Source organism: Garra rufa, chromosome 19, assembly GCF_049309525.1.
Source record: "Garra rufa chromosome 19, GarRuf1.0, whole genome shotgun sequence".
In the NCBI taxonomy this organism is placed as follows: Eukaryota; Metazoa; Chordata; class Actinopteri; order Cypriniformes; family Cyprinidae; genus Garra; species Garra rufa.
The window spans coordinates 42,742,556-42,755,085 of NC_133379.1; positions in this window are offsets into that span (position 1 = coordinate 42,742,556).

Sequence of the window (12,530 nt, forward strand, 5' to 3'; positions counted from 1 at the left end):
TGCACTTGGATGGGTTAAATGTAGATAACCAGTTTCGAGTATGGGTCACCATACTTGACAATATGTCACGACTTTCGACTATAGGGCTGTTACCAATCAAATGAAACGAGTGTTAACAAAACCAATCTTTCACTGCAGAAGAAACAAAAGCAGCTGAAGTGGCATTTAGATGCATTTACACATTTAATGAAGCTAAAATGTAGCATGAAAGCATTTCTACATTGCAAAATTTCAACAGTATAAATAATATTAAAATCTGTTTTTTTTATATATATAAAAATACAAAATGTTGGGAAAAATGAGCTGGTGACCCATACTAGGAATTTGTGCTCTGCATTTAACCCATCCAAGTGCACACACACAGTAGTGAACACACACTACAACACGCAGCAATGGCTGCCCACTGCAGTGGGCAGCAATGGCTGCGGGTGTGTGTTCACGGTGCTGCGGCACCCGGGGAGTAGTTGGGGGATCGGTGCCTTGCTCAAGGGACTCACCTCAGTCGTGGTATTGAGGGTGGAGAGAGTGCTGTACATTCACTCTCCCCACCTACAATCCCTGCCAGACCTGAGACTCGAACCTGCAACCTTTGGGTTACAAGTCCGACTCTCTAACCATTAGGCCACGGCTGCCCCCGTAAGAAAAAGGGCAAATGCCCGCCCGTAGTCAGCAGGGTTCAAACCTGTGCTGGGAGACCCCAATAGATTTCATGCATTGTTTTTCTATATGTGTGCAAATGCTCACTTTTTGTACTGGGAGCCAAACACAAACCTTGCCCTTTTATACTCCATTAATTTACTTAATGCTTGTTTTGTAAAAAAAAAAAAAAAAAAAATCTTGCCCTTTTAGACCTATAGCCTAGGCTACTCTGTTCATTTACTTACCGTAAATTTACTTGTAAATAATTTAAATTTACTTGTTTAAATTTACTTGTTTTCTTAAAAAAAAAAAAAACTAACGCTAGCTTCTCTGTTCTATTTGTATTCTATCTTATCTATTTTTAGACCTCTAACACTAGCTTGCTTTTTCTTTTTTATTCTATTTTCTTTTAATTAATTATATAATTAAAAATTTAATAACTATTCGTTTAAACTATTCTATAAAATCAACGTCAAATTTACAATCGTGGTTTTCAGGGAAAACTGCACTTTCTTCGTCGTGTAATGTTGCTTAACTTGGCTATATGTTATAAATCCTCTGTGTGCAGTTGTGTAAACTTTTGTAAACTTTTGTCCATCATCAAAAATTCACATCAGGTTGGATTTCCTGCATTTTTGCATCCGTAGCTAGGATTTTCATCGGAATGGATGCCGAATTGGAGAAGAAAAAAAAAAAAAAAAAAATACAAAAAATTCAGACTAGGTGTGCAATGACCTTTACTGTAAAATTAAGAGATTAATGTTTAGACTTTTGCATATTATAACCTGGAACTTGAATGTGGGAAATAATTACAATTAGATCCAAAAAATAGTCTAGACAAAATCTAGAAGTAACTATAGTTTATGCCCAAAGATGAAAGAGACATGTCATTCATTCAAAGAAGGAGCCATCAGAAACCTGTCATATATGTCCAAGAAAAAAAAAAATCTAAAGGCTGCAATAAAATACATGACTTTTAAAATTTTAACAGATTTTTAAAATGCCAGGCATCATACACTCACTGTGTTGAATCGGTTGCAAATTGTGGGCTAAAATCATGTAGTGTTAGTGCATTCCAGGCTTAAGAGAATATAAATAAGCTGACGTCTGTTTAATAAGAGGCTTTATAATAGGGTTAGTTTCTGTGTTCATTCTCATGAATGAAATGTTTTATTGGTTTTTGTTATTTGATTTTTGAATATGTGTTACTTAGCTGAGCATGGACTAGCCTAGATGTTGCAATGTGCTTAAATGACACTGAATGCCTTGTTGCTTGATTTTAGTGTTGGGTTTTTTTTGTGATTGACTTCGTACCTTTAAATTTAAACATGTTTCAATTATTGTTAAAAAAAATGTTGTTTAAAATAAACAAGCATTTTAATAGAACATGATGTAAGCTTAATGGGAACTGGTAAAGGGGTTCAAATATGTACCAGTTAATTTCAATTGAAATACATAACTGTTTGTGCTGAAACCAATATCCTGAGGAATAAAAATGTCTCAGTGTAGATTTTGGTGAGCTTAATAGGTACGTTTACCCTACATTTCCAATCTTATATTAGTACATTTAGGCTAAACACAAATGTAGAGTTTATTTGTGAAAATATATTTATTTATTTTCGTAAGGAAAAATGACTGGAAAAGTGTAAAGAATATAAAAATGTGAAGTGTTTGTCATGTTCTGTCCATAAAGTATAGTTTACAACTACACTCTCAAAACGCTGGGTTGTTTTTAACTTGACTGCTGAAACTATACACCCCTCCCCTCCCTCTGACGAAACAACCCAGTGCAGACTCACTTCAACCCAGCTGTTGGGTTACAGCCGAAGTTCAAGCTTTTGATTCTCTTCAGGAGAGAGCAAGCCCTCAGCGCCGCCAATTTAGTGGACTTTTTCAGTTAAATTAAGGTTTGTACATTTTATTTATAACATTCACGTTATATTCTATACGTTTTATTTATCTATAAAGGCTTTACTGTGCTGTTAATGCCTCGTCTTGCATAAAACTCTGTACTGTTTGTTTATGGACAGGTCAGTCAGTCACAGGCGGGATCTTTCAGCCATGAGTAAAAACCAAGTGTGCTGCACGAGTCCTGAAAAGTGAAGCCAAAGCATCTCGATCGCCCCCAGTTGGCCAGCTGCAGTATAGGTCGTAAACGCCGCCTTCTGCATGTAATCTAATGGGAGGTGAGATGAACTAAAGAATCAAATTACACTTCAAATAATTTTTTCCTAAAGGTGGTTTCCGTTATTTGAGGGAGCTTTCTTCAAATTCAACTAAATATTTTCAATGAGAATCAAACCTGGAGACTGAACAGGCCACTCAAGAACATTCTATGACTGATCCCTGAACCAAGCTTAAGTAGATTTGGATGTTTACTTTGGGATGACTGTCCTGCAGGAAAGACAATTGATCAATAGCTTCAGCCTTTGCACCAAAGGCATCACAATTCTTGCAAAAATGTCCTGATACTTCAAAGAATCCTGGATGTTCTTCATACAGTCATGTTTTCCACTTCCTGCTAAAGTAAAACAACACTGTAACAGAAATACTGCTGATCCATGGGTCCAAAAAGTTCCAGTTTGGTCACATCTCTCAAAAAAAACATTCTTCCAGAACTCCACAGGTCTATCCAGATGAATTTTAGGATGTTCAAGTCAGTCTTTTTGTTCTTCTTGGTCAAGAGTGGTATTCGGCAAGATGCCTCAACATGAAGGCCATACTTGTCTAGTGTTCATCTTATGCTCTGCATTGAAATGTTTTTCCTCCTTTCGTTGGGTCATCTTGCAAGTCTTTGGCTGTACATCGCAGGTTTTTCTCAGTTGCTCTGATCAAACATTTTATGATATTTAGTTTTTTTGTTCAACACCCTCAAAGGTTTTCTGGTACAACACACTTTAAACTAAAGAATAATGCTGCCAGCTGTGTCTCTAGGAACTTTTAAATCTCTTGAAAATCTTCATACAGCCTTGGACTTTATAATATAATAAAACTATTTCTTCTCTATAGCTTTTGTGAGAGCTCGGTTGACTTTACCATATTTGCTACTCAACTTCAGCACATGCATGGACTAACTGTATGTATGTGTAACAGCTCAAGCTCATTATGTTTTTAATAGTGTTTCTAAAGGCTTTATTGTGTTTTAAGACAAGTTTGTTCCCCACCATAAAAATAACTGATTAAAAAACAGCAATGTTGAACAGGGATTGAATAATTTTGACGTAGTTGTGTTATTAAAAAATCCTATAATTCAAAAACATTACATCATATATTGACATTATCACTTTTAATATACCAGTAATCTGTTATAGATGCAATTTTTATAAAGTCCTGGATCTTCACAAAAGCTTGTATTTGCAAAGTACTGCAGTCACTGGGGGGTTGAATAAATTTCGATTGCAATTGTACATCATTCAACCCGACCAATCAGGTTTAGGTTCGCTATCTTTAGGTTTGCTGTCAAAAATGCCAGTGTGAATGCTAAGCAGACCAGGACCAAATGTAACATTTTTCTTTTTCATCCAGACCAAATGAACCAAACAAACTGAACTACAAGTGTGAATACACCCTGAAATAACTCAACGCCGGGTTTGTCCATATTTGACCCAGCGTTGGGTTACCAAAATAACCCAAATCGATGCACAATTAATCTGGTTTTTACAACTTTCACATTGGAGCAAAAATCTGCCTTTAAATATCAGATGAATAAAAAAAATAACATTAATCTTGATAATTATCGATATGGAATAATATGAAAAAATATATATATATTGTGATCATTTTTGTCCATATCACCCAGCCCTACTTGTAGTTCATAAAGCTTCAATTTGACAGAAACCTCAATGCAAACATTACACAGCCAGACTCTTTGACAATGACAAAGCATTATGCAACAAGCTACAATCCTGTTTTCTCAAACCTGCCTGACATAAAGATCCAATTTGCTGAGCCAATTAAATCTAGTTCATTCTCACATCCAGTAGAGCTGCTAACCAATCAGATACTGGGATCCTTGACTGTTTTATCCTCTTAAATCAGCACACATCAGGATTACATCATCCACTATTTCACACCTTCTATTTGGGGAACCAAAGTGGATGTTACGTTTCATTTTGTTGAAAAACGGTGGGCCACTTTTATCAATTGTACTGCTGGAAAGTGAGAGGAAACAACAAGATTATATCTCCAACACTAAGGTTTTAAATTGAAAATGTACTCAAATTTTGATTAATTTGTCCTGGTGAAATACAACTTAGGCTTTAGATCTGAAAGCCATGCTGTAAAGAACAGAACACACAAGTGTCTCACAAGTACAACTTGATAGAGTGGTTTGGATACAATAAGAGCCACACAGTACAAGAACCACTAAAGCACATATTAGAGTACAGTATTGAGTTAAAGTGATTGTTCTTCCAAAAATCAACATTCTGTCATTGTTTACTCACCCTTAAGTCATTCTAAACCTCTAAGACTTTCTTTATTTCCAGTTTAGCAGACTATCCGAGCTTCTTTCTTCCATTCTTTCATATAATGGGGGATAATGTTCAGGAAATGTGTTCTGTTGTACAAGAACTTGAATGCTTAATATACTGTAACATGAGTGATGTCTCTTACTAAAATATGTAGTAAAAAACCCATGTAAGATGTATGTTATTTAAACCAAATGCTCAACACACCAAATTCAAGATGGCGCCTTCTCATGGCGACATGTTGCTCTCGTCTCTGTTTTGTGTTACACTTCTTTTTTTTTTTTTTTTGGTGGGATTGTGTTGGAGGCATGGTGTCGTAAAACAGAATGGAGTTATTGCATATCAGAAACAACATGATCGAATTCCAGCCAAAACTATTGTTTTATTCAGAGAACTGTGAAAGAATGGGTGAATACTCCTAGTTTGGAGGCGAGCGGGCGCTTTGGTTCGAATGAGGACATTAAAAACATTGTACGCCGCTGCCAAGTATTTTACTTTCTAATGTTCTTTTCTCTTGCAAACAAACAGGATGAACTGTCTCTTTTGTAGAACATCAGACGTCGCTAACTGTTCTGTGTTATGCTCCACAGAGACTTTGCTGAATAAGAGTATTCTAGATTCAGCTGGGATTCTCCCTGTTCAGGCAGTGTATGTTTCTATGTGAATCAGCGCTGCTACACAGACAAAAGGGTAATCTCCAAGGCATGTTCTGTTAATTTGGAACTTCTTACCATCAAATGCAGACCTTTTTTATCTGCTAAGAGACTTTACTTCTGTCATTTTGGTTGCCATGTACATTCCACCTCAAGCACTAGCTGCTGATGTGGCTCAACAGCTGTCTGCTCATATTCTTCAATTAGAAAACTCAAATCCAGACTTGACGATATTGATTCTTAGGGACTTCAACCATGTTGATTTGAGGAAAACCATGCCCAGATTCAAACAGCAGATTACAGGGTGGTTACATCATATATAAATTACTGTAAGATGGTGTGTGTACCTGTGTTACCATATATAATAACAATAAGCCATGGTTCAGTAAGGAAATTAAATCTCTATGCAGAGAGAAACAAGACATTTAACGATGGGGACACAGATCTTTATAAAACCATCAAACGTGATTTTAAAAAAGCAGTCAAAAAAGCAAAAGGTCTTTATAAGCATGATTTGGAAAATGTGTATGGTGTTTGGAGGAGTCTTAAGCAGATTACAGGCTATAAAAGAAAAGCCCAAAATCTCTGAAGACATTACGTTGACCAATGAACTTAACGTGTTCTCCATTCGTTTTAGTCCAACGGCACAGTTGTATGATCCATCTATTAAAATAGAAGAACATGAAGTTAGGAACCTGCAGAATTGCATGAAGACAGCTGGCCCTAATGCTATATCACCTGCAACTTTAAAATGGGGTGCCTTTTCTCTTGCTCCTGTTTTCACCAATATGTTCAATCGGTCACTAAGAGTGTGCAGACTTCCAGCATGTTTTAAATCAGCTATAATTATTCCTGTGCCAAAAAAGGCGCATATTAGCTGCTTAGACGATTACAAACCAGTGGCCCTAACATTGGTCGTAATGAAAGTCTTTGAAGAATATAATCTTAACTGTTAGGTCAGTTGATGACGCTGTTGCTCTGTGTCTTCAATCCTGCAACACCTTGAGCAATTTGACAAAACCAATTATAGAAAGGAGGTATCTACATTGACTTAATTGAGTTGTACCCACAATTTGAAATGTAATGTCTAAGACAAAGGAAATTGTGCTGTTATGCCATTAACTATTAATGGCCAGGTCAATTAAAATGTGGGGAGTTTTTAGTTTCTCGGAACTACAAGGAACTCCTTATAATGGTTGGAATCATCTGTGTATGTACGTACGAATGTGTTCGTGTTTAAGCTCACCAAGAAATTCTGTGCAATTATGTTGTTTGGAAATAAAAATAAATAAATAATGAGTGAAATCTGCAGTAAGAAACTCCTTCAGTGACTGCCACGTCGATTATGTTTACATCATGGCAGGATGGCATCTAGTGTTTCTTGTTTCTGCCATTTGTATGCTCTTTCAGTAGCTGTGTTCTACTAAAAGCCTCAGGCTATAAAAGAAAAGGCCCAGTCATCTCTGAGGACATAACGTTGCCTGGTGAACTTAACGTGTTCTACAGTCGTTTTAGTCCAACCGTTTTTGTTCAGCTGCCTTCCTCGCCCAGTTCTATGATCCTATCTGTTAAAATAGAAGAATATGAAGTTAGGAACCTGTTGAGGAAGCAAAATTGCAGGAAGACGGCTGGCCCTGATGCCATATCACCTGCAAATTTAAAATGGGGTGCCCTTTCTCTTGCTCCTGTTTTCACCAATATATAATTGATCGCTAAGAGTGTGTGGAGTTCCAGCATGTTTTAAAGCAGCTATAATTATTCCTGTGCCAAAAAAGCTGCGTATTAGCTGCTTAGACGATTACAGACCAGTGGCCCTAACATCGGTCATAATCAAAATCTTTGAGAGACTGGTAATAAAGAATAGCCTGGGTGTCCCCATGCTGCCTTCCGCACAGCGCTATTTTATTCACGCTGGAAGGCAGCATGGAAACCATGGACCAAATTTTCACCTCAGATAGGGAACCAATCACAGAACGGGGAGGGAGCAGCAAGACGATGACACCTTCTATGCGACTCACCGAAGCAGTTTGTTTATAACTATGGATCCAGCATGGCAGCAAGTTATCATTCGATGCAGCCGTTCACATGTCGCGCCTAAAAACGCGTGGAAAACGCTAGGCGCGTCGCTTTCTCCTTTCCAAACCGCTCTGTAGCTTGCGCATGGAAAACGCGAGCGCGTCGCTTCCATTATGCGCGCATACCGCACGTCTACATTTGAAATAACAAACTTTAGCTCGCAAAAGACGCGACATGTGAACGGCCCCTTAGTGTTCTAAGTAGTTTGGAACGCAAGTTTATTTTGAAAAAAGAGCAATTTTTGGGCGTTAAACCATCGCTCTGTATACGTCATCCGGTATGATTGAAACGATTGGCTATGAGCTACGCACAGGCGCATTTGATAGACATTCGTAGCGCCCGATAAACGGCTCTGGGCATTCGTAAACCACGCCTCAAATACGAGAAAATGAACATGTGGTTCCCAGACCACGAATCATGACGAAGTCATAACGTGGTCTGGCGTTAGCCAGGCTAAATAAAGAATATAATCTCAACTCTTTGTCTGGATTCTTACCAGTTTGCTTATACTGTATGACTAATAGGTCAGTATGTTGGTTGTGTTTGTGGATTATAATTCTGCATTTAATACAGTGTTGTTTTTGACAACCATCTTAGATTTAGTCTGAGTCTTAGTCTTTTGGACTAAAATGCTTATTAGTTTTAGTCAAATTTTAGTCACTTCTATATGTGATAGTTTTAGTCCAATTTTAGTCAACGAAAAGTCAAAAAGGTTTTAGTCTAGTTTTAGTCAAAAAAGGGGAAAAAGTAGTCTTTTAACAAATTAATGTAGGTCAGTAAGTATTTTGCTGTTGGGTAGTGTCACTTGTAAGTTCTGAAAATAGCAGATCTATAGTTCAACACAATGTGAGCTTCCGGATCGACTATTTTCACCAATAATTACAATAATGAAGGATTGTTTTAAAACATAAAAGACAAACAAGGATGGAATGCTAAAACGGCTTGCCATACTAGTATGGCAAAGAGTATTTAATGCTAAAACGGCTTGCCATAGCGGCAGATAGGTTTTGATTGGCATGCACAATAAGCAGAAATGTCATGCATTTTAAACGTCTGACGGACCACCCACTAACATTTTCGTCTATTCTCGTCTCGTCAACGAAAACTCACACACGTCTCGTCATGTTTTAGTCATCAACGAGCCATTTTTATCTCGTAATCGTCTCGTTATCGTCATGAAAAAAAGTGGCGTCAACGAAATGATTTCGTCATCGTCATCGTTGATGAAAACAACACTGATTTAATACAATTGTTACTGTGAAACTGTGTTAAACTAGAGCAATGAGGGGTTCATCATTCCATCGCTTTGTGGATTTTGGATTTTTTGCTGAATAGATCACAGGTACTCAAAGGAAACATGATTTCGAGCCCTAGAACAATAATTGTTGGTGCTCCACACGACTGTGTATTGTCAGCATTGTTATATTCTAAGTACGCCTAATGATTGTGTTTCACACAGTGAATTAGTAAAAATCTTCAAGATTGCAGACGATGAAAGTATAATTGGTTTGATAACAGGTAATGACGAAACCAATTATAGAAAGGAGGTATCTACATTGGCTGAATGGAGTTGTACCCACAATTTGAAATTGAAAAAGTCAGATTCGCAATATAGTGCGGACTTCCTCAAAAATTATAGGTTGTGTTCTACCCACCATTGATGAAATTTCTGATTTATGTTTGCAGAAAAAAGGCTTAACAATTCTTAAGGATTCCGCACATCCGGCCAGACATTTTTTTTTTTTTTTAAGAAAAGTCTGCACACTTTTTGAACAGTACCTATTGCAGGATGCTCCATGGTTTAGACCCTTCTGGCACTCATGCATCAGTATTTCACTCCTTATAATGGTTGGAATAATTTGTGTGTGTGTATATATGTATGTACAATTGTCTGTGTTTAAGCTCACCAAGAAATTCCATACAATCATGTTCGGCAATAAAATAAATAAGTGAAATCCGCAGTGAGAAACTCCTTCAGTGGCTGTGGTGTCATGACAAGCATCAATATGTTTACGTCCTGGCAGGATGGCATCTGGCGTTTCTTGTTTCTGCTGTTTGTAAGCTCTTTCAGTAGCTGTGGTCTAAAAGCCTCAAAGGTATCAGGGCTGAAGTGGAGAGAACAACGACGCTGGTCTTTAGGAAGTTTTATTCGTCCACAGGCATCTTTCAATTGCAGCCAAAAAGCAGTGAAGAGTTGCATCGCTTTCCTTGTTGCCTTTTGACTGAAAATTACAACCAAAAGCCGCATAACGTGGCATGATTTATTTTCCGAGCTGTGTTTTATGGTGTCCCCGTATGTAGAACATGTATAAAACAATGTGGATTTTTAAATAACGTAAGTCTTTCATTTTTTTTCTACTATATATTTTAATAAGAGACTGAAAGCCCTGCATTTAGGCTTTGTAAAAGACAGCTTTAAGATATGCTCAGTGTACGTGGATGAGTGCGAGAAATCTCTGTCTGTATCTCAAGGCCAGAAGTGACACACTGTCACGAGCTCGAAAGCAGTCAGCATCTGGCAAAATGTGCACAAACAATTACAGATAGGACACCGCATGCTATTCTTGGTTCAGAGAACAAAACAGTGTGAAAAAAAAAAATTCTGATAAGCAAAATGTGTAATGAGTCAGAGATGTGTGAAATAGGAGTGTTTTTTATTATCAGTAAATCTTGTTTTTTAAAGTGGGATGAAGCTTACAAGAACTTGTGCAGACACACTTATATATTTGATCTTTTATATCACATTGCACGAAAACATTGATTATAAAAAGTGGCATAGTTGTCATATTTACATTATAGGCATTATATTATGGTTTTATTTTTTGAATAAGATGCGAAAATTACTGTGCATTGTATTTATATATTTGATAGAGTGCTTTATTTTAAATGGCATTGAATTTTTCAAAAACTAATACTTAACATAAAAAGCGTAGTGAGTTGGTTTCAAAACATGAAAAAAAATTCTCACAGCACAGACCAATAACATCTTACATCTCAGTGACTGGCAGTAACACAGCAGGAGTAACAACAGAAAACGAACCCAAACAACATGCTAATCTTTGTGCTTTCTCTGTGTGGGTGTGTTTTCATTAATTGTGTTTAAGTCAAGTTTTTTAAACAATAAGGAGAAGGAATATTTTTAGAATATACAGCATGATTCAGAGGTTGGTGTCGGGTCAACAACTTAGCATAGTTTATCAAAAACAGGTCGTTGTTGGTTTAGTAAGTATAAAGAAATGCAGCCTTGAATGACTAATGCCAATGGAGTGTGTGATTGCTGAACTCAGCAGGATAAAAGATCTCAGCCACTCATTATACACTGTTGGAAAAAATCAGCAGGGAACCACTTAGGAAATGAGTTTTGATTGCCCTGATTTGTGAAAGAAAATATCCAACTGGGCTTAGTGTTTTCTAACAAAACAAAGCCTGAATTACTAACATTGTATTACAGTGGTTAGTGTAGTACTGTATGCTTTTCTATCACAAAACCTAAACTGACCCTTCACTGTCTAATGTCCACCTGATAATTTGCATCCAGACAAATCCTAAAATATATTTAAAAACATAAACAAAAGCTGTTGTGCATAAAATGATTCATTATGATAATAAAAAGAAAACAATGTGAAATTGTAGGGTTTAAATATAATCATTTTGTAATTTGAATATAATTTAGGAATAGCAAACAATGTGGAACTGTCGGTTTGAAACATTTTAGATATAATTATGTTTTTTGTAGGTTTCAGTACAATTTTAGAAATACAAATCCTACATTTGTTAGCACAATTCAATTGGAAATTTCACAATTACTTTTTTTTTTTTTTTTTTTTTTTTAACAAAACTTTCCAAATAAAACTGAATTAAATGCAAAATTTTGTAGTAAAAAGCTTAAATGGTAGTTTTTTTTTTAACTCTCCAATAATCTTTGTTTACAACTTTGAAAAGTAATTTTTATAGTGTATAATAAAATTGAATGTAAACAGGAAAAATTACCAGTCACTACCACTACCAGTTTTCAAACAGTAAGATTTTTTAAAGGTTTTTAAAGAAGTCTCTTCTGCTCACAAAGCCGCCTGCATTTATTTGATCCAAAGTACAGCAAAAACTGTGAAATTCTGAAATATTTTTACTATTTAAAACAACTGTATAATATTTGAATATATTTTAAAATGTAATTTATTCTGTGATTTTAAAGTTGAATTTTTAGCATCATTACTCCAGTCACATGATTCTTTAGAAATCATTCTAATTTTCTGATTTCTATTCTATTTCTATTATCAGTTTTTACTGTTTTAAGTATTGATAATAGTAATAATAATAATAATAATAAATGTTTCTTGAACAGCAGTTAAAAAAAAACATTAAAAATCTTACTGTTCAAAAACTTTTGACTGGTAGCATTGTAACCACAAAGAAAAAAAAATGAAGTGGTTATATTTTGTTGGTTTTAAGTTTCATCACATAAATTATATGCTAACCCTATATCTACCCTCATAAAAAAATGTACATCATTTTACCATATTTCTAAACCATTAAAGTTTTAACATTTTTAACTTTGAATCCTTTTTAAAATGAATATTTTTACTCTTAAGAACATACCTTGAGGACATTTTAGTTCTGTTCTTGGGACAGTTTGGTTCCCTAAAGTGTAGCTACGTCAACTCACACACACACACACACACACACACACACACAC